We start from the raw sequence: 22,054 nt of genomic DNA on the forward strand, positions 1-22,054 counted from the left end.
TTTCAAAGTTATCAATCTATACAGCTTAAGGATATTTCTAAAAATAGTCGTTTGACTTGCGGATAATCTCCAATTGAATTAAAATAATATATTTATAAGTAATATAATAATTTAACTTCCTATAGTAATATGTAGCCACAGTAGGGCTAGTACTTAAAATTTCATAGGACCTACTGCTTCTAATTGTACTTATTTTAAACTTTTAACTAAGGAAAGACAAATATGTACTTTACTATAAAATAATCCATTAAAAGATCTCCAAGATATTTAACTGATATTATTATGGTATTACTAAAGAAATCATTAGATAGCTGCTCCCTAATATTCTGTAACAGAGTCTAGAAAAATTATTAAAAAAACATTTATATAAATCTGATTTAAAAAACAGAAAAGAAACTGAATTAGAGAAAAGTCTTTATAATTTTTGGTATAAATGAAAAATCCAGTTGATTTTTTTTTTTTTTTTGGTTGCTAGGTTGGTGCCCCTGCGATCTGAATGCTGCATCAACAACATTTAATAAGCCCATGGATCTCAATGTCTTCATGACAATGGAGAAAGTCTTGTCTGTGCTTTAGAAACAATCAAGTTGCTTCTCTCACAGGAATCCACATTTGATCTCTCGGCTCCGCCATTTTGAAATATCATGTGTCACCAGAAGACTCCAAGATAAACTGCCTAAGACTACCCAGCCTTGCACAAGGCAGAGAAAGGAGAGAAAATAATATGTAATAAAATAGCTCTCCTGCTAATGGGAAAACGAAACTGACATCAGAATTGGGACAAAGCTTTGTTGACATCACAAGTTTGGCTCAATACCTAGTGCTCTCTCAACATATTCAGTCCATCCCCACAACCTGACATCCCTCATGAGGTGTTCCAAAAACCCAGGTTTTCTATATGCTCCTTTTTCTTATAACACCAAGCCACCTTTTCATTTATGTTGATATTATGCTGCAAAAAAGTCCCAGGAAGGGATGCCTGGAACTATGTCTTTAAGAACATGAGATGTAGCACTATATCTAAAATATTCCAAGAATTCAAAGTCTTGACTTTAAATGATGTAATTCTGTACATAAATAATTTTCTATGAAAAGATCAGAAATTTTTAAAAGCCTGTAAAATCTGAGTAGGTCAAATATTTCTTCCAATATTACATTTTTCCTTTGGTGTAAAGAAATTAATACTTAGTAATAAGAATCACCCATTTTTTATGGAGCCTAAGAATTCTTTTGGTTCATTTTAAGCCACATCTTTCACACTTAGAATTTTCTGGTTCAGTTGGAAATACTTTTCAGAAGTCTGAACATACAGTTCAATGAATTGTTCTGAAATGTGTGCATGTGGGAAGAATTTTTTGCTTATGAGATCCTTCAATAATTCATATATTTAAATCATCATTTCCAAAGCAAATCTTCCAAAATCAAATAAATTGCAAAACTACCAGTGAACTAAGTCTCCAAAAAGGAGTTCCAATTCTCTGCCAAAACAGACTTCAAATTCTTAATCCCTTGTCCAAAAAAATTGGACCAACTATTGATGTTTTCCACCAAGCAAGCCACATAGCCACAAATGTTTCTCATTTACTCCAATCCTGGGACATACAGCTCAAACAAGAAATTTCCTGAATACCCCAAATTTCAGATACAATTTGGAATGTAAGTGATTCATAATGTTAAGCAGGAAACATTATGGTCTTCTCCTACCAGCTCGATGTTTCTGGAATGCAACCCTCAGGAGATTATTCCACCAAATCAGAAGGCTGACATCACTGTCAGCCTTGTGACCCATTATAGCTGGGTGTTCTGCTCCCAGCTCAGATGTGATTCTGAACCCTGAACAGTCTGCTACTCCAGCTAGCATTCAAGGAAAACAGACGTTCCGCCAAGGGAGCGAACAAAGATCCATACTGTGCTCTGTGGCAAGGAACACAGAGTGCACTCGATCCCACTCTAAGGAAAAGCCAAGATAATGTTAAAAGGCATTAAAGACACTGTCATCACTTGTGCACCAAAAGGCTCTCACACTGGCCTCTGAACAGATTCTAATTAATTTGAATATGAAACTTCACAGATCTTCTAGTTTATGAATCCTCTTCCAGTCGCACCCCCACTTCACCTCCTCTTAAATCGAACAATAATTTCTGAGAGTATCAAAGTTGCCAACAGTCATCTTCTGTAGATTCCTACTCTATTTCAAGGAAGGAAGCGCACCTGACATAGCAGAAGACAGGTATGACACTGAATGACCGAATGACCGGGAGAACTGTGTGAGTCTTTGCTACACCGGCTACTAAACAAGAGAGACGTGCAGGTGGTTCCCTTATAAAGAAATACATAAGTAGGGCCTAGAGGAGTGATGTGGGTAAAAGGTGGAGATAAACACTTACCGACATAGTATTCCATTACCTAAAGGGATCATTGCAAGCAAAATATACAGTTAAAGGGAACTCAAAGCTGAGCAGGCAATCCTTTGGGAGTCTGGGCAAACGTAGAGTGTTATCGATGATACAGACATAACCACCAATAGGAAGAAAGGTCACAAACAAAAGGCAGCTGAGCAAAGGTTAGAGTTACTGTTTAAGCATAAGGAAAAAATGTAGATTAAACAGAATAACATTCTCTAAAACACAGAATAAAGAAAGAACACAAAACAGTGGATTTGCCTAAAGTAAATTCCATGAGTCTACATGTAGGCTTTTTGATATCAGTAACATTCACAAGGAGACACTTGAACTGAGTTTGTAAATTAAAATTGTGAGGTCATGCTGGAGGTGCTGGAAGAGGACTGCATCAGGAAGCCATAAAAAATACAAAATGCTTGGAAAAAATTAATGTATGCACATTTAAAAATATCAGTTGAAATTTGTGGTTGGATCAACGTATATCATGAATAACCTAAAAAGTGGCTTGAATATCTCCAGCTGCCAAAAAGATTCTATTTTCCAGCCCAATCTAGCCTTTTGTAAGAGGCATCTCTCATTTATCCAGACAAAAAAAGACAGTAATTACATTGGTTATCCAATGCTTATCTGTATGGAGAAAATATGGTTAGCTAATAACATCAGGAAATGGAATATTCTAGATGACTATCCTTTCTGGTTACTTTAAAAACTAATTCTGTGCATTTTCCCTCTTCTGACTGTGGACTTTACACTCAGAATGGAGTGAAATCAGCATAACTCTCAGCAAATTATTAAATTTACAGTCTTTCGGATCAGAGTAAATGACATGATGTACAATGAAGCTTCTAGAACAATAAACATGGTAAATTCTTTGTTTTTAAAGATTATTAATTAATTTATTAGAGAGAGAGAGAGAGAGAGAGAGTGAGAGAGGCAGATGGAGAAGCAGGCTCCATGCAGGGAGTTTGACATGGGTCTTGATCCCGGGTCCCCAGGATCACGCCCTGGGCAGAAAGCAGTGCTAAACCGCTAAGCCACTGGGCCTGCCCGCACATGGTAAATTCTTAAAGAAATATTAGTTTCCTTATTCTTTCCCTTCTCTCTTACTTCTGCCAACCATAGCTTTGCTTTTTTTTTGCAGCTTAGGTACCAGGAGCTGTGCTTTCACATGCAATCAACCAATTTCCCAGTGAATTGCAATGTTTCTTCATTCTGTTAACCATCTGATAAAGGAGTTTTAATTAGAGGACTCCTCTAAAAACTTATTGCTTAACTTTTTCTCATCTTGGCGGAATTTCTGCTGAGGAATCGGCTATGTTCAACTCACAGTTTCTGTCAGAGCCCAATGTAATGTGCAGCACTAGGCAAGGATACAGGGATATGGAATTCAATAAAATACGGTTCCTACTGAGGATGGTTAATTTTATGTATTAACTTGACTGGGCCACAGGATCACCAGATAGTTGTTCAAACATCATTCTGGGTGTTTCTGTGAGGGTGTTCTGGCATGCAATTAACATTTAAATAGATGGACTTGACTAATGCAAATTGTCCTCCAGTGTGGGTGAGCCTCATCCTATCAGTTGAAGACCTGAACAGAACAACAGGGTGATCCTCCTCCACATAAGAGGATTCTCCTGCTTGATGATCTTCAAACTAGAATATCTGCTCTTCCAGCCTAACGGTGTGTAAAGTGGGACACTGGTTCTTCTACGTCAGCCTGTGGCCTCTAGATTCAAAGTGGGACACTTGTTCTGCATATTCTGGACTTGGCCAGCCTCCATAACCACGTGAGCCAATTCCCTGGAATGAATCTTTCGATAGATAGAGATATATATAAATAGATAGACAGAAAGACAGATATCTAGATCCTATCAGTTCTATTTCTCTGGGAAACACTGGCTAATACACTATCCTCGAGAAACTCAAAATCTAGTCATGAGGATATACCCAAATAAAATTTCTCCATGAAGCCTTTCCCAAGTAATAACACAGAATATTGCACTATGAGCCAAATAAACCATCAAGTAAAGAAACTATCAATAAATGTTCACTGAATGATTCAAAAGTACTTGAAAACAAGATCTGCCAAGGACATTATCAGAGCATGTAATTCATTCCCTCAAGAATTCTCATAAAGAGAATGATCTGGTGTCAATTTACAACTAGATTTAACCCTTTTCTGCATATGCTGAATACATGAGATTTCTCTGCTTTATGAGTTAGTTACTGTTATTTGAAGCAGGTCATTGGGAATAAATTTAAAACAGGGAGTGCAGTTATAAATTGGTTCATTCCTCTCACAGTACATAGTACAAATAAGAAGCAAATAAGCTTCCTTGAATGGCAGCCAAGTTTTTCTGCTCCTGAGATGGTGCCTCATGAACAAAGCGAAGCCAGTTGGAGTGTCGAGGGTTGGTAGCATCCAAAATGTATAGTACTTCTCCCTTACTCCCACGAACCTGAAACATAAAAAGCTGCTGAGTTTGGACATGAAGTTAGTATTAGTCATACTAAACATATCAAGAGTAGGATATGATATTTTCTCATAAGGATACACATTTCTTATTGACAGATGTTGAATAGATGCTGGATTAACATCCATTCTCCCCCTTAAACATACGTACAAATAGAACCTACTATTTTATTTGGCAGATGTCTAGACGACTCACAATTGCAGCAACTCTCACAGTTGATAGCTCTTTTCTGGTTCAAATTATTTGTTAGTTGGTATATTTTAATAGACGTGTTGCAACTGCAACCACCCAGGGGACAACCATAATTGCAACCTGTCCCCCTTTTCCCACTGAAAAGGGGATACTGCTTGGTTCCCACTTGAGGGGGGCAGAGCTGGAGCAATCCTTTCAATTTCACTCTCCACCTGTTTCCTGAATCTTTTCCATATGAGGAGAACTTGCCAATGAAACCAGTAGAATCTGACATCCACTGAGCCACATTTTCACATTTCTAAATAGTAGATAAATAAAATAGGTTCCATTTTGTCTTTTCATGGCCTGCTCATGGCTTGTTGAGGTCAGTGCGCCCTCTGTCTTTTGTTTCATGCCATAAGGCTTCCTGGTCAGACCCACTCAACATTCAGTTGGAGGGAGAGAGGTAACTGCCAAAGGAGTGGGTAGCTCATTTTACATTCTGGAAACCAAGTTGCTTCAAATCAAGCTTCTCCAAGGCCCCCACGCTGTAGGTTATCAGGCGGTGCTCAGTTTAATAATGGAAAAATCAATCTCCATCCAACTCACTGTGTGTTTAAATTCCATTGGAATCCAGGGGAGGAGGAAAGAAGTGAGTGATCAGCACTTCAGATCTCTAATACCAAGTAACACAAATATAAGAATATAAATTCACCTTTGCAGACTTGGGGTGGGGATAAACAAATTCTACATCTCCAAAACTTCATTTAATAAAATAAAGCACCACGAGCCTAATAATGTCTGAATTTCCCAATGATCCATTTGGACAATCATGCATTCACTGGACATAATTCACTGAGTCCCTACCATGTGCCAGGTACAACTTAAGGCACTATGAATCTTTCAGTGAACAAGACAGCTGGAACTGGACATCGTTGCAGCACTTAAGAACAAACAAGCATAGGATATCACTTCAGGTAAAGGTAAGAGCTGTGAAGACAACTCAAGCAGAGCAGAAGGAGGCAGAGTGAGGGGAGCTGAGCAATCTCAGAAGAGATGATACAGCCTCTCTGACCTGAGAGGAGACCTAAAGAAGGTAGGGACTGGCCAGTGGCCAGTGGAGGGCTGGAGACAGAGTGCTCCTACCCAGAGAGAACAGCACATAGAAGGCAATTAGAAAGGCCCCGGGAGTGGCACAGAAGCAACCAAGAAAATGAGGGGCAGGGACATCAAACAAACTGCACAGGTCCAGCCACATACTGATGTACAGACTAGGAAGCCATCTGCAGAGGTCAAGTTACCTCCAAAAGACTGTTACATCAAAACATCTGCTACATGAGCTCCAAACACTGATATGTCAAGATTTTAGCATATATTGTCCAGAAAAAATGCAGTTTTCCTGTTCTGTCTTTATACCATTCACTGCCATGTGTCTCAAACAATTCCTGTTTTCTTAAATGCCAAAGGATCCTCAATAATCATTTAAAAATCTTGCTGACAAAATGCGAGACCTCCATGAGAAGCAGAAATTTAATTTTTGATATTGTAACTGCTAAAAGAAGAACTCAGGACTATAAACACCTACTATTTATATCTCATATGTTTAGGTGAGAAGCCATGGGAATTTGTAACTTCTCACTAGGAAAGCTCATACTGAGATCTCCTTTGGGAGGCACTTGAAAACTGTGCTATGTTGCTGCTTACCCCTCACTGCCCATTGGGTAACATCAGAAGTGTCCAGAAAGACTGCTGGGATACATAGAAAGAACTCTCCATGCCCCTCCTCAAAGAGGACATCAACTCACTGTTCTTTAAGGACAGTGAATAAAGCATTAAATAAGTCACGTTAGATAATTGGGTATGAAGTCTCCTTTCCCGGTTCCTCTGTAGCTACAGTAACAAAACTGTTTACCTTGACAAAGAGCTAAATGAAGCAGAATGAGCAGCAATGCCATTAGATTCTTGAAACAAAAATTTTCTTAGAATCAGATTTTAAAATCTGCGACTGTTTTGCAGAAGGGAGACTGAAGCAGTGGAAGGAACACCCTAAGGCACGGTCCCCAGTCTTTAAAGGGAAATGATGGGGAGAGGAGCAGAGGCAAGGCTGGTGATAAATAAGCTACACATTAAAATCCTGGGAAGAGGCATGCCTGGGTGGCGCAGCGGTTTGGCGCCTGCCTTTGGCCCAGGGCGCGATCCTGGAGACCCGGGATCGAATCCCACATCAGGCTCCCGGTGCATGGAGCCAGCTTCTCCCTCTGCCTATGTCTCTGCCTCTCTCTCTATCTCTGTGACTATCATAAATAAATAAAAATTAAAAAAAAATCCTGGGAAGACAATGGCCTCCTTTGTAGTTTCTAAGACCTTGGGGTGGGCAGATCAAATGCCTCAGGTGTAGAACATGCTCTCTCCCCTTCCACCCCTAACCCAAGGTAACCCCTAGACTCATTATAATGTATTTGCATAATGGCTACAACTCTCTATCCCCCCCCCCCACGGAGAAGGCTGCCAAACCTCAGAGGGTCAAACTCTTACTCCCAACTTGTGGGAGGAGTTTCCCAAATGACTGGAGGCAGCCTCCATTAAGAGACCACCTCACTGCAGATCACAGCTCCTCCCAGCCCAGAGAGGCCCAGTAATACCCAATTCCAGAACAACCTAGGGGCCGGTTCCACCTCGCAGAACCTGCCTATTCTCCCACCTTGAGAGTGCACTTTTTTTGCTTTAATGAACCGCTTTGCATTTACTACATTCTTTCTGGCTATCTTTATTGGAGTGCAGATCCCCACATAAATCTTCTGGGGGAATCCAAGGACTGAGACCTCCATTTACACAAACAGACACTCTCTTCCAGAACACCATTACTGTTGGAATCCACACAATCCAACTTTTTTTTTTTTATGTAGGGAAACCCCAATGGCTCTGTCAGGGACATATCTCCGTTGGAGAGGACAGCACTACTCACAGAAACTACCTCTGAGTCATACATTGGCTGCCCAGTAGGAAGTACAATATACATCAGATGTGTCTGACATTTGGAATTCTTTCTTCAAAGATGTGAAATGTAACAAAGATTTCTCTGTGACTTATTAGAGTAAGGACACTCGGCCAGGGGCATCGTTGGCTCTTTGTATATTTCAGCTTTTTCCCAGGCCCTTTGCCTCCAACCAGGTCCAAGTATTCAGTATTAGTGACTTACTTCCGGTCCATTAGATGTATTCACTCTGGTTGTCTGTAACCATCTCACACCACATCACAGCTTAGGAGACAAGCACCATTTAATTTTATATTAAACTTCTGATGAAACCTGTCCCTTTCAATACATCCATTTTACATATCGATTCAGGATTACTTATATTCTCATAGCAACAAGATCGTAGACAGCAGTGTACTGTAGAGTTGCTTACATATTCATAGCTGAGATACTTCTTTTTGTTCATTAACAGAACCACTATTTATTTTATTCAAAACACCCTGAACCAAATGACTTCTGAGTTCCTCTCTGCAGGCTACCTGTTCCCTCCAACTCTGAAGTGCCTTGTTCCCCTTCCCAGTCTTAACACTTCCCTGAAGCTGTAAGATCATCTGCTCATGTGATTTGTATCTTCCCACCCTACCCACAGCATTCCCCTCTTGAAATATCTAAGAGACATTCAAAGATAATCTAAGCCATCCTTCCTCTCTCCAGACAAACCAAATAAAAACTCTCCAGACAGATGGCTACTATTAAAGTCTCCATTTATCTATTTTTAATTTGATACCAAACCCTGAGGTAATAAATTGAACATTTTTAAAGTCTAAGGAATAAGGAAGATATTCCTCTTAGTATCATTTTCCTGCATCTAACTAACCTTTGCAGCCAAAATATAATTTTTTCCTGTCAAAACTTGTCTTCCAAATAGCATCATCTTTTATTTGAATTTTCATGAAGATGAAGTGTATTGGTTACTGTCCTACTGAAGATCATCTCCCACATGTCTGGGGGCCTGTAATGAGTGAATATTCTCATCTTGCAGTAAAAACCATCTCGATCCCAAACCCTGTTTGATTTGCACAGACCTCCTAAGCCAGTTACATAAAAAAAAAAAATGTAGCTAAGGTGGGGAAGGAAAAGAAAAGAAAAAGAAGCTAGTTTTAAGCACTAATATTTAAGGTAGGGATATCTTTGGAGAATCAGATGGCACCATATGTTTATATTAAATTACAGGCATTTTTTCCTTTGTTTTTAACTGAAGTTAGGCCAGATGCTCTGCCTTCAGTGTCCAATTAAACAGATCTCAGGATATCCTTAGAAGCACAAAGAAAAAAAAAGTCTGCTCATGTAATCAATTCTGACAGCCCACCGTTCTCAGATTTAAACCCAAGAGAGACACATTTTTAGAAATCAACAAAGATCGTCACTAGGACAGTAGAGATTTACAGTTTTTCAGCAAAGGGCACAGGGCTTTTTCTATTGATTTCTCAAAGGATTCTTTTTTTTTAATAATAAATTTATTTTTTATTGGTGTTGAATTTGCCAACATACAAAATAACACCCAGTGCTCATCCCGTCAAATGCCCCCCTCAGTGCCCGTCACCCAATCACCCCCACCCCCTCGCTCCTCCCCTTTCACCACCCCTAGTGATTTTTCAAAGGATTCTGTTAAAAATTCTTGCTGTTTTGGGCTTATACACACGTATACACATATCACCGAGGCCTACCTGTTTATATCTTCTCCAGGGGTATTATCCAATAACCCTGACCCATGGAATCCCCTATCTCCAGATTGAAAAGCAGATAGAAAACACATATTTTTACAGATCGCAGTCTCTTTAACTGAACAGCATTCAGAATACAGTACACAGGAAGTTAAATAACTTAAAAGGGTTGATGTGAAAAATTAAGTCAGTTTTTCATTACAAGTAATTAGTGCCCTAAATATGTGTAGCTGAAGAATGTCAGAAAAGTATTCTGGGCAAGATGGTGGAAGAGTAGGGTTCCCAAGTCACCTCTCCCCACCAAATTACCAAGATAACCTTCAAATAATCCTCAAAATCTACCAATTTGGCCTGAGATTTAAAGAGAGAACAGCTGGAACGCTACAGTGAGAAGACTTCATGCATCTATCAAGGTAGGAGGACGGGGAAAAAGAAATAAAGAAACAAAAAGCATCCCAGGGGAAGGGGCCCCATGTGGAGCCGGCTAAGGCTGGGGACGGTGTCCCCAGGACAGAAAAGCCCCGTCCCGGAGAAGCAGGAGCTTCACCAATCTTCCCAGATGGAAAGGGGCTCACAGGAAGTTGGAGCAGGACCCAGGAGGGTGGGGATGCCCTCAGGCTCCAGAGGCACTAACAGACACCTGCGCCCCGGGGACAGCACGCCACACCCCAGAGCCAAGCTGCCTAAAGGGCTGCAGTGCACTTGGCTAGACAGGGGAGTAGCTCGGAGGGGCTCCGGCTGCGGCTCCGCGTGAAGGGGGTTGCGTGGCAGGAGCAGGATTCCAACAGCACAGGCCTGGGAGCCCAGGGCGCCGGGGACACAGCCCAGTATCTGGCCTCCTTCGCTGACAGGTAGAAGCCGCGAGGGCCAAGGACAACAAGGAGGCTCCTGCCACAAGCTGAGCAGATGAGTGCCCCCGCCCCGGAGTCTCCAGGCCCCTGCAGACTGAGAGCTCCCGAGTTACTGCAGGAGCTGACTGTAGGGCTGGAGAGCTGGCTGCCACTACTCTGGTTGCTCCTCCTGGGGCCTCAAGGGGTAAACAACCCCCACTGAGCCTCACAGTGGCCTCACCTGATAAACAGTTTAAACATCTTTCACTGAGCCTTGCAGCAGGCAGGGGACTGAGCAGTTCCCCCAAGTGCTAACACCTGAAAATCAGCACAGCAGGCCCTTCCCCCAGGAGACCAGCTAGGGGGACAGGGGAAAAACAAATTATTCACCAAGCAGCACTGGAAAGTTCCAGGGGGGGTCGAGGGATTTACAGTACACAGAATCAGAGGGTACTCCCCCTTGTTTTTTTTGTTTTTTGATTTGTTTCTGACCCCCCACCCGTTTTTTTCTTTTCTTTTTTTCTCTTTCTTTTATTTTATTCTCTTTCTCTTTCTTCTCTTCTCTTCTCTTCTCTTCTCTTTTCTTTTCTTTTCTTTTGCAAGAGAAACACAAGCAAAAATGAACTATTGGGACTTGATCAAGATAAGAAGCTTTTGCACAGCAAAGGATACAGTCAACAAAAGTAAAAGACAACCTACAGAATGGGAGAAGGTATTTGCAAATGACGTCTCAGATAAAGGGCTAGTTTCCAAGATCTATAAAGAACTATTAAACCCAACAGCAAAGAAACAAACAATCCAATCAGGAAATGGGCAAAAGACATGAACAGAAATCTCACAGAAGAAGACATAGACATGGCCAACACGCACATGAGAAAATGCTCTGCATCACTTGCCATCATGGAAATACAAATCAAAACCACAATGAGATACCACCTCACACCAGTGAGAATGGGGAAATTAACACAGCAGGAAGCCACAAATGTTGGAGAGGATGCGGAGAAAGGGGAACCCACCTGCACTGTTAGTGGGAATATGAACTGCAGATAGGGGATTCCAGGGTGCAGCCACTCTGGAAAACTGTGTAGAGGTTCCTCAGAGTTAAAAATATATCTGCCCTAGACCCAGCAATTGCACTGCTGGGGATTTACCCCAAAGATACAGATGCAATGAAACGCCGGGACACCTGCACCCTGATGTTTCTAGCAGCAATGTCCACAATAGCCAAACTGTGGATGGAGCCTCAGTGTCCATTGAAAGATGAATGGATAAAGAAGATGTGGTCTATGTATACAATGGAATGTTACTCAGCCATTAGAAACGACAAATACCCACCTTTTGCTTCGACGTGGATGGAACTGGAGGGTATTATGCTGAGTGAGATTAGTCAATCAGAGAAGGACAAACATTATATGGTCTCATTCATTTGGGGAATATAAAAAATAGTGAAAGGGAATAAAGGGAAAAGGAGAAAAATAATTGGGAAATATCTGAAAGGGAGACAGAACATGAGAGACTCCTAACTCTGGGAAACGAACTAGGGGTGGTGGAAGGGGTAGTGGGCGGGGGGTAGGGGTGACTGAGTGACAGGCACTGAGGTGGGCTCTTGACGGGGTGAGCAGTGGGTGTTATTCTATATGTTGGCAAATTAAACACCAATAAAAAATAGATACATGAAAATAAAAAAGCCACAAAATGTAAAGTAGAATAAATAAATAAATAAATATTTTTTAAAAATTTAAGGAAATGAGACATATAACGTGACAGCATAGAGTCTCAGACAAACCTTATGCCTAATACAGTCTTTAATACATGATAGATATTACTTTTCAGTTAATCAAACATTATTAAATGGAGTATACCTTCAAAAGTGATTTCTTGTAAAAATAAAAATTATTCAAGAGGCTTGTACAGAACAACTAGATGTTAGCCACTGCTGCTTCTTAGGCTCCTGTTTTAAAAGCACTAATATCTGTACAGAAACACTTAAAGGAATAAAATGGTCTTTTCAATGCTTGTTTTCTCTCAATTTAGTACTGAAAAACCATTAAGACTCCCTAGACTAATAATAACTACACTATATATGATGTAATTTTCTGAATAATGTATAAAAATAAAGAGCTGAATATTTAGTTGAGAAAAATAAATATAAGAACATATCTTGTTTTCCCATTACTATCAAAAACTTAATTTTTTTTGCAGAAATAAGTTATAGATTTGGGGGACCTTTTTTCAAAATATCAAAGATAAAACTCACAACAAATGTGAGAAAATAAATAACTATAATGAAAACAATTGCAATATTTCACAATAATCATAATTCTAAATCGCAGAATGGTTTTTAGTACTAGATAACATAATACTTTAACACTCTGATACAGATTTGGAAACTAAAGTTGGTCTGTTATAGCTCCTACCGAAGGGGCTCAATTGAGGAAATTCTCTAAGTATGCTGAAGCTTGGGCCTCCAGGAGGGCTATGCACCAGGTTTTTGAGCAGTAATATTTGGGGAGATTTGCAGGATGCTTCAGACAAGTAGATTAAAAAGTTGCAGGACCTGAGTAATCCACAAAACACAACATATTCCCAAGTTTTGAAGATTACTATTAAAGTGTCATCCCTTTTTCTTTCTGTCCAGTGCTTTTTTCCATAAGTCATGTGAATTAATCACTTTAAAACCAGAATTACAAAAATTATACTAATTATTTGTCTGGAAAGGGATGGTTAAACACCTATACGGAAATCTGCTAAAATGATCTGTAGGAAAACCACAAAAATAACTCACAAAAATAAATATAACATTAGATATTTTTCCTGCCCTTCAATCCTAATTTTACAGTTTGAGTTACACTGTTTGAATGATTTGACCTGCATCCACTACTCATATATTTGGAAAGTAGTTAAAGAAGAAAACTATTGAATCTGAGAATCTGACACTCTGCTCTCCTTGTGAGAATCAAGAATGCTTAGTGCTGGGGCACCTGGTGGCTTAGTCGGGTAAGCATCTGCCTCTGGCTCAAGTCATGATCTCAGGGTCCTGGGATAGAGCAAGGAACCATGGGCATCAGGCTCCCTGCTCAGGGGAGAGTCAGCTTCTCCCTCCTCCTTCTGCAGCTCCCCCTGCTTGTATTCTTTTGTTTGTGTGCATGCTCTCTCTCTTGCTCTCTCAAATAAGCCTAAAAAAAGAATGCTTAGAGCAGAGATTTTTTTATTCATAATTTTTTTATTGGTGTTCAATTTGCCAACATATAGAATAACACCCAGGGCTCATCCTTTCAAGTGCCCTCCTGAGTGTCTGTCACCCAGTCACCTTCACCCCCCGCCCACCTTCCCTTCCACCACCCCTAGTTCTTTTCCCTGAGTTAGGAGACCTGAAAGAGATTTTTAAGCTCACTAATGAATGTCTCTGCTTTGATTCCCTACCCTCTCTCACTTTAAAGCTGAGGGTTATTAATTTGGGCCAATTCCAATGCTGGGGACAGCACTGGGAGGTCTGAGCTCCCCTTCCACTTCCTTTTCCAGTACCTCACAGAATTCACAAATGGTTCTGTTCAAATCATTAATTAACATTCATGTAAAAAATAAGGACGCTTAAAATCTATAAAATCACCATTCATTTGTTCTAATTCCCACTTGCCAGAATAAAGCAATGACTGTCTGTGATTATATTTAAGGTGCTGATGATTCTCAAGATAAAGATAAAAGAGTAAACTACTGAAATTCATTCTAGGAGAGAGAAGAAAATATACATTATTTCCTTTAAATTTCTTAAAAACCCTACAAAGTAAATGCTATCCCCATTTTACAGAGGAGGCAAATGAAGCACCTAAGGTCATACTCTTTGAAAGAGATAGCTCCAGGGTTTGAAGCTAAGATTTGTCCTATCTGGGGCCCTTACACAGTATTCATCAGTAGAAATCAATATGAAAGAGTTTGGAACAATGGCTTCTAACCAAGTAGTATGTACGTAATAGTATGTCCTTGGGGGCATTTGGAAATGTGGGTCAGTATGATGGGGGCACTCTGGCAATTAGTGTCTGGGGCCTTGGGATGTTAAATATCCTGCAATGTGTTGTACAGTGTCTCAAAACAACATAAAAAAGCCACCATCGAACTCCAATAGCATCCCTCACCTTTTCTTTTTGAGAGGGGGAGAGAGAGAAGCTGGGGAGGGAAAAAAGTGAGAGGGAGAGAGAGAGAATCTTAAGCAGGGTCCATGCCCAGGATGGAGTCCAAGGTGGGGCTTGATCTCACAACCCTCAGGTCATGACCAGAGCCAAAATCAAGAGCTGGACACTTAACCAACTAGACCACCTAGGTACCCCCACAGCATCCCCTTTGAGGAGTACTGCTTTAGATAAAGAAAAGATGACTACACTATAATAGGCTATTATATGAAGCTGGGGAGATTCGGAGCACCTCCAAGTGATATCCTCAAATAACCTCTACTCCGATATTACAGTGATTAGTTCTCTTGGATCTGGCATGGAAAGGACATGAACGCTCTGCCTGAAGTTATCTAGTATTTCCAAGTTTTCTCCAGCTATGTAAACATCTGAGAAGCTAACTGGGACCCAATACAAATTAAATGCTTAACTGCTTCATGTGGTTTTACATTCACACTTGACTGAGAGTTGAAAGAGATGTGTTCTGTAAATTTCCGTGCACTCACAAACACATGTGTGAAAAATATTCCTTAAAGGAAATCCTACTTATCTCTGAAAGAAAACATAGTCACTGACGTCTATGCTGTAAATATGTAAACTGATTTGTTTTGCAGCTGAGATATGGGAAAGACTGTGCTGGTTTGGCACTTGGGGGCACCTCCAATTGGAGGGACCCCAAACAAGTGTGTTGTGGAGATCTGTAATTTTTCTATGAATGTGTCTTAAATTTTGTGTTTCCACACTGATAATAATAATAATAATAATAATAATAATAATAATAAGAAGAAGAAGAAGAAGAAGAAGAAGAAGAAGAAGAAGAAGGACGAGGAGGAGGAGGAGGAGGAGGAGGAGGAGGAGAGAAAGAAGGTGAAAGAAGTATACTTTAAAATACTGGGATGACCACCTTGGAATCAAGCACTGTCCTGCAATTTTGGCAGTCAGGTATATATTTGTGTTCACAATCACACTGCAGTTTAGTGGTCGCAGAACAAAGGGAAATCTTGAAAAGAGACCACCTTGATATGCAAATATGCTTTCAGACCAAGGAAAACCCAAAGTTGGTATGCTGTGCTATTGGAATAAAAGCTTCCTGACTGAGCAGACCCAGGGGAAGAAGTCAATCATCATTAAGGCAACTGTAGCAAAGGTGAGCTGACCTCAGCAGACCCTTTACTGGGCAGGCAGGGCCAGATTCACTCTAAAAAGGTGATTTAATAAATGCTGTCAACTTGTATCTGGCTGGGGTTGTACCATTTTAGTTCGTAATTAACTCACAAATTTATTTTGGTATTACAATTGGAAAAATGCTGTAATTATGGCAGCATTATACCAGCTCTTAAGAATTCCACGTTTAACTAACATTAAATAAAAGGAAGCCCGGCACTAGATGGTAGGTATCTGGAACTTCTTGCTGTGTCTACATCGCTTTCTTTTAGGAAATTCCCTCTCCCCCAAAGGCATTTCAGATTGTGGCTTATCCACCCCTTGGATAAACCTATTCTTCTGGACACAGTGATTGGTCCAGAGCTGGCACATGACCCAGGCAGGGCGAGAGTAATTTTGAGAGGACTGACACAAATAACAAGGTATTTCTCTAGTTTCAGAATATTAAGAGCCACCGAAAGTTGCACCAAAAAGGCTTCCAGCCTATAAAGAAAACGTACAGAATAAAGCCAACACAGCATAAGACCAAAAAATGGAAGGGTAGATGGACAGAAGGAAAGAAAGAAGGAAGAAGAGGTGAATGGATGGACTGAAGGAAGGACAAACAGATTAAACAGACATACAGACAAACAGAATCTTGACGGGTATTTGATCAGCTCAATTTCATAACCAAACCAATCTCCAGGCACTTAATCATGTAAGTCAATTTTATATGCATCCAAGTAGGGTTTATGTTACTTATGACCAAATGCTTTCTAATATGCTAGAGATGAATAAGACTGTCTTTAGCAGGGGAACACTACTTAAGTCTGAGAAACACCGGATTACATGATCCTCTCTAACTCTAAAGTGCAAAAATTCTGTGTGTGTGTGTGTGTGTTTTAATTATTTCATCAGCTTAAGAGATCCGGATCTTTTCTTATACCTCGGTATATGTACAGAGAGCAGAAATAAGGATGGCTATTTTTTATAGTTATCACTAGAGATATGATACTAGAAGAGGATCTTTTCAGTCCCAAGTTTAGTTTTAATAAAATTATTCAGAAAAGGTAATTTCCAAAAGGTTGACTTTACAATTCAGAATCAGAGGAAAAGTCTCGAGGAAAACAGAAGCTACCAATGGCACATAACACTTTAAATAGCATGTTCAGTACAAACTACAAACCAGAGAAATAAATAGATATCCTTAAGAGCTTCTTAAAAGGTTTTTAGAATACTTAGCAAAATGACTCTTAAGAACTCAAGTTCTTAACTAATTCAGCACAGTTTTGCAGTGTCAAAACTTAAGCCAAGTGAGTACTTGGCTTTACCTGCCTTAAACATTTGCTTGGCAGTAAGCGTAAATTTCTACCAGTTAGAGAAAATGAATAAAGCACTTACATCGTAAAAAAATATATATAGTTCAAGGTAAGTGGGAATACCAAGTCGGTAAATAAGATTACAGAGCTAAATATCAAATGAATGACTCCTATATTGGAAAGCCTTCCTTCATTTTTTATTCCTAGGTATGTAGCTCACAGGCGCTTTTTACTCAGAGCCTGATATAACAGATATCACCACGACCACATCAATCAGCTGTAAACACTGGTCAACTGAATCCGCATCTATCCAGCTAAACTAATTTCATAGGAAGTCCTGCAAAGTCAGTAACTAGACTGCATCCTAAATTCAGAAATTAGTCGTTTTGAACCCTCCATGATCAATCAACTCAGTGATTTGTTTAATTGCCCAGTGGTCCTTATGGAAGACTTTCCTCCTAGGAAGAGGCTGTCATCCTATAATCAGCTCTGAGAACAAAGAACACATCTAATTCGACATAACAGTTACAGGTTTAATAAAATATTAGGTTGAAAAATGTTTGGGGGATAAACTAATAAACACCAAACAGTTCTGTGTAGCCTTTTCAACTACAGAAGAAATCTTTCTTGAGCATTCTTAAAATGCAGTAGGAAGTTCAAGCAAAGTCCTAAGTTATTTTGTGTTTCAAACCTTAGGAAACCTTCTCTGTATTCAGATAAGGATGAAGGTACAAATTCTACCTTTGAAACTTAAAAGCCAGTTTCGGATATTTTAAATATTTAGGTGGAATTACTAAAAAGAAAATTTTGTTGCACAACATATTCAAAATACTAAAAACTGCACATCTTGAGGTGAGTACTAAAGAGCAGCTTAAAGCTGGCTATATGAACGCTGTTTATAAACCATACAAAAAGAAAAGGTCATTACCGCATCAGAATTACCACCATAAAATTATTATAAATAAGACCGAAGTCAGACTGAGTCAATAACCATAGAGTTTTATTATCTTCAACACTAGTGACAACTTAATAACATATGCCTCACAAATCATTTATCTGATAATTGGAATTATATTCCTATATATTCACAGAAACAGTATCTTTTGAAAAAGTGGATGGCAATATTTATTTGATATCTATCATCTGATTTTATTTCATTTGAATTTTTTATAATACATTTATCTTTTATTGGTGTTAAATTTATTTCATCTGATTTTAATAGAACTATTTTGCAAATAAGAATATTACAGCTTTTAGAGATGAGAAAAATTATGACAGAAACAAAGAAAGAGAGAAGAAAAGAAAAGAAGTGAAAAAAATCCTAGACACAGGACCAGGAATGTGAACTAATTCAGCACAGTTTTGCAGTGTCAAATAAAAAGTCTATCGCTGAAAGCTACACGGAAGTGTAAGACTTCTGTTTCTGGACTTTGATCCAAGCGGTCATAAAAACTTGTCCTCACTTAGTAATTCCTATTTCCATTAAATGCCAAATATTCTGAATATTCTCTTTGCCTAGTACAAAACAAAGCAATAAAAAGTCAACCATGCTACTCCTACAATACTAAATGATGTAAAACATCACCCTCCTTGGCAGAGAAGTTTAGTAAATAATGAAAGGTAACATTATTTTAGTATGATGGCAAGAAGAAGAGCTGTTAAAGTGGCACTGGCACCAGAAGCCTTCATTTGCAAATGCATGAAGATTAGAGCCCTTAGTTCACAGGGTATGTACACAGGCAGGTAGAACAGTGAGGGTGGGATTTTCCATACGTTGTAGTTTGCAAGTCTCAAAATAATTTTTCTGCCTATAGACTATGTTATGAATTCTTCAATTGACACTCAAATTCACATAAAGAGGCTGCGATTCCTTTTTTTTTCTTTGAGGCTGCGATTCCTAAAAAGCATCTATGCCCCAAGCTTGTAGCTTTAAAGTAGGTGCTTAGCTCTGTGTTTGAAGATTAGTTATAACAAACAATGTAATATAGCAGCAGAACTCCTTTCAAGGTCAACCAATTTTCACAGGTATTTTTTAAATTTTATTTATTTACTCATGATATATATATGTGCAGAGACACAGGCAGAGGGAGAAGCAGGCTCCATGCAGGGAGCCCAATGTGGGACTTGATCCTTTGTCTTCAGGACCACAACCTGGGCCAAAGCCGGTGCTAAACCGCTGAGCCTCCAGGGCTGCCCACCTGTACTCTTATCTAATTAATACTTTCCTTAAGTAAATTTAAGGCTTTTATCTAAAATTTTATTGATGATGGAACTCTGTTACTAGTGCAAATCAGAAACCAGAACTAATTGCCTTAAGTAAGTTGTAGAAGATTTCTACACTGCAAACAAAGTCTGGGTTTATATTCTTCCCTGCCCTTAAGTGAAATAAGGAGACAGAGAGAGAGAAGAAGAGAGTAGCAATTACTGCGGGAGCAATACATACAAACTGGCACCAGTTTGAGACTTTATCCTTGATGTAATAAAGTTAATTACAAAGAAGTTTTAAAGGGAATAATTTTTTTATGGTCTGATGCTGTTGTTACTTAAGACCACTTTGTTTAGTCCCCATAATCATCTTGTTTATAGCCATGGCCTACTTTGGGAACATTTCTTGTAACATGGTCCCCAAACAGAACACACAGCACACCTAAATTCGTAATTGTTTGATTTTTCACAAGTTACTTAATTCCTTTAAGCCTTGGTTCCTCATTGTGAAAAAGGGCTAATATATTTACATTTCAAGATCACTCTGAGAATTAAATGAGGTAATGTCCACAATGTGTCTAGTCCTGTGCCTGGAGTTTATTAAAATACATGAATACCTTGGGGCAGCCAGGTGGGCTAAGTGTCAATCTGTTAAGTGTCCTACTCTTGATTTTGGCTCAGGTCATAATCTCAGGGTCATGAGATGGAGCCCCATATTGGCTCCATGCTGAGCGTGGATTTTCTTTCTCCCTCTCTCTGCCCCCCCCACCCCACCCCCATGCATAAGCTTTCTCTCTCTCTCTAAAACAACAAAAACAAAACAAAACTATGTGCCAAGCACACCTCTTTGGGGCTCAGGCTCTAGAAGAACACGTGACAGAAAATGGCTCTGCTTTCATGGAACTTACAGTCTGTTGAGATACAAATCAACCATAAACTCAACAAAAGAGCAAGTCACTCCAGGCAATATCGATAAAATCTCTATAGTAAATAAAGTGAAGCACCATGAAAGAAAGTGACTGGTGTTTACAGAATGCTAATTTTCCTCCTGATTTTCAACTGTATGTGATTAGTGTTCCATATATGGAGAAAGAGATACCGGCTATTGAGAATATGCTTGTCCAATGAGATAAGCAAATGGCAAAAGATAGAGAATGAGTAAGAACTGCAGTTTAAAACATAAATACGTGGCCCAAATTTTAAATGTCTGTACTGCTCTAAGATGTGCCTTCTTAAATGATGTTCTTTTTTTTTTATTAAATTACTTTCTATAGAACACATGATCCTCTCAGAAACAGAGAACATTTCATTGTTCATTGTCATTGGAAAGAAAATACAGTTGGGGCTTTATCACTTTTGTTGTGGTTGTGCTTAAAGAAAAAAAAACAACATAACCAATTTCAGAACTTACTGTAATATGTGTGATGAGTTTGATTTTAGTAAAACTAAGAACATTTTGTCACATTATTCGGGCCCCTAACTACACTGAAGTCCACAAATTCTGAGTTGGGCTGGGCTCGGAAGTCAGCGTGCTGATGAGGACAGAATGGGAAAAATTAGGATTTGTTTCTAAAACAAAGGATGGATTTATATAGAGAGAACCAGTTCTGAGATTTCTGAGACCTATTATCTGGCCCATGAATGATAAATGAACTCATTTGAGGCACTGCAGATTAACTTTAGAGGGCCAGGAAAAAAGTTTCCTGTTTTCCAATCCATTTATCTCTTTGCCACTCTAGTCATTTGCAGTGACTTTGAATCCTGTTGCTCTTACTGGACTCTGTTTAACATCCTTCCAATGTCTAAATGACTTAATTACTGGAATTAAGATTTTGAAGAATCCATTAAGAGTATCTTCTGGAGATAGGATACCCAATTAGGAAGCACTGAGAAGGCAGCTACTCTGCTCCCAGCATCCTTCATCTCAGTCCTAATGGAATTCTGCTTTTCCCTCTCAAATAAGAGTAAGTCTTTTGATCTCTGTGAAAGAAGCAAAGATCAAGCTGATCCTCTGAATGAATATCCTCCTTCCTCTACTTCTTCAAAGATGTAGTTAAGTGTGAGTTGTACTTATTTTTTAAAAATGTTTTCCAATGCAATTACCAGACACAAAAGAAAATTACTTCATCATCATAACACAAAACACCATTTCTTTTTTCTTCTAGTTTTTTAATGTTACATTTTAAATCAATGAGAGTCTTGTAAATTTAATTTTTTTCTCTGACAGTTCACAGTAAGAGACTTTCATGGTAATGCCACAAATAGTTGCTTTTTTTTTTTCTTGTGTAAGAACTGTTACCTCTAACACAAGTCGTTCGGGGCTGTTGGTTCATAATTTACTTTGGAAACATAATGATTTTTATTTCCCAGAACAGCAATTGAGAATGTTTAACAGACGAGATGATATAGTGGATAAAGCTGTGATCTACTTCTGACCCAGTATTTGCTATTTGTTTTCCGCAAGTGAAATCTGAATTCTGAGCCCCCAGTTTCATATCTGTCGAACAATATTTGTCCATGGTGCTATTTGGAGGAAGAATCAAATGTGGAAATACATATGTGCTGTTTTTAAACTGCCAAGGCTGCTACGATTAAGTTTTATTATTACCACGGTGCTAGAAGAAAAACGTGAAAGGGCTCATG

The 22,054-nt window shown here is 39.2% G+C and overlaps 1 protein-coding gene across 1 annotated transcript in view; it reads right to left on the reverse strand.

Annotated features, from left to right (window-relative positions):
• Positions 1–2,559: 2,559 nt before the first annotated feature.
• The window catches only part of LOC140598562 (rho GTPase-activating protein 20-like), a 42,641-nt gene continuing 23,146 nt past the window's right edge, over positions 2,560–22,054 (reverse strand). Inside the window, exon 9 of the mRNA XM_072755346.1 lies at positions 2,560–4,864. The gene's annotated coding sequence lies outside the window, so the exon portion shown is untranslated. The remainder of the gene's footprint in view (positions 4,865–22,054) is intronic.

This window comes from Vulpes vulpes, chromosome 4 (genome assembly GCF_048418805.1).
Source record: "Vulpes vulpes isolate BD-2025 chromosome 4, VulVul3, whole genome shotgun sequence".
Taxonomy (NCBI): Eukaryota; Metazoa; Chordata; class Mammalia; order Carnivora; family Canidae; genus Vulpes; species Vulpes vulpes.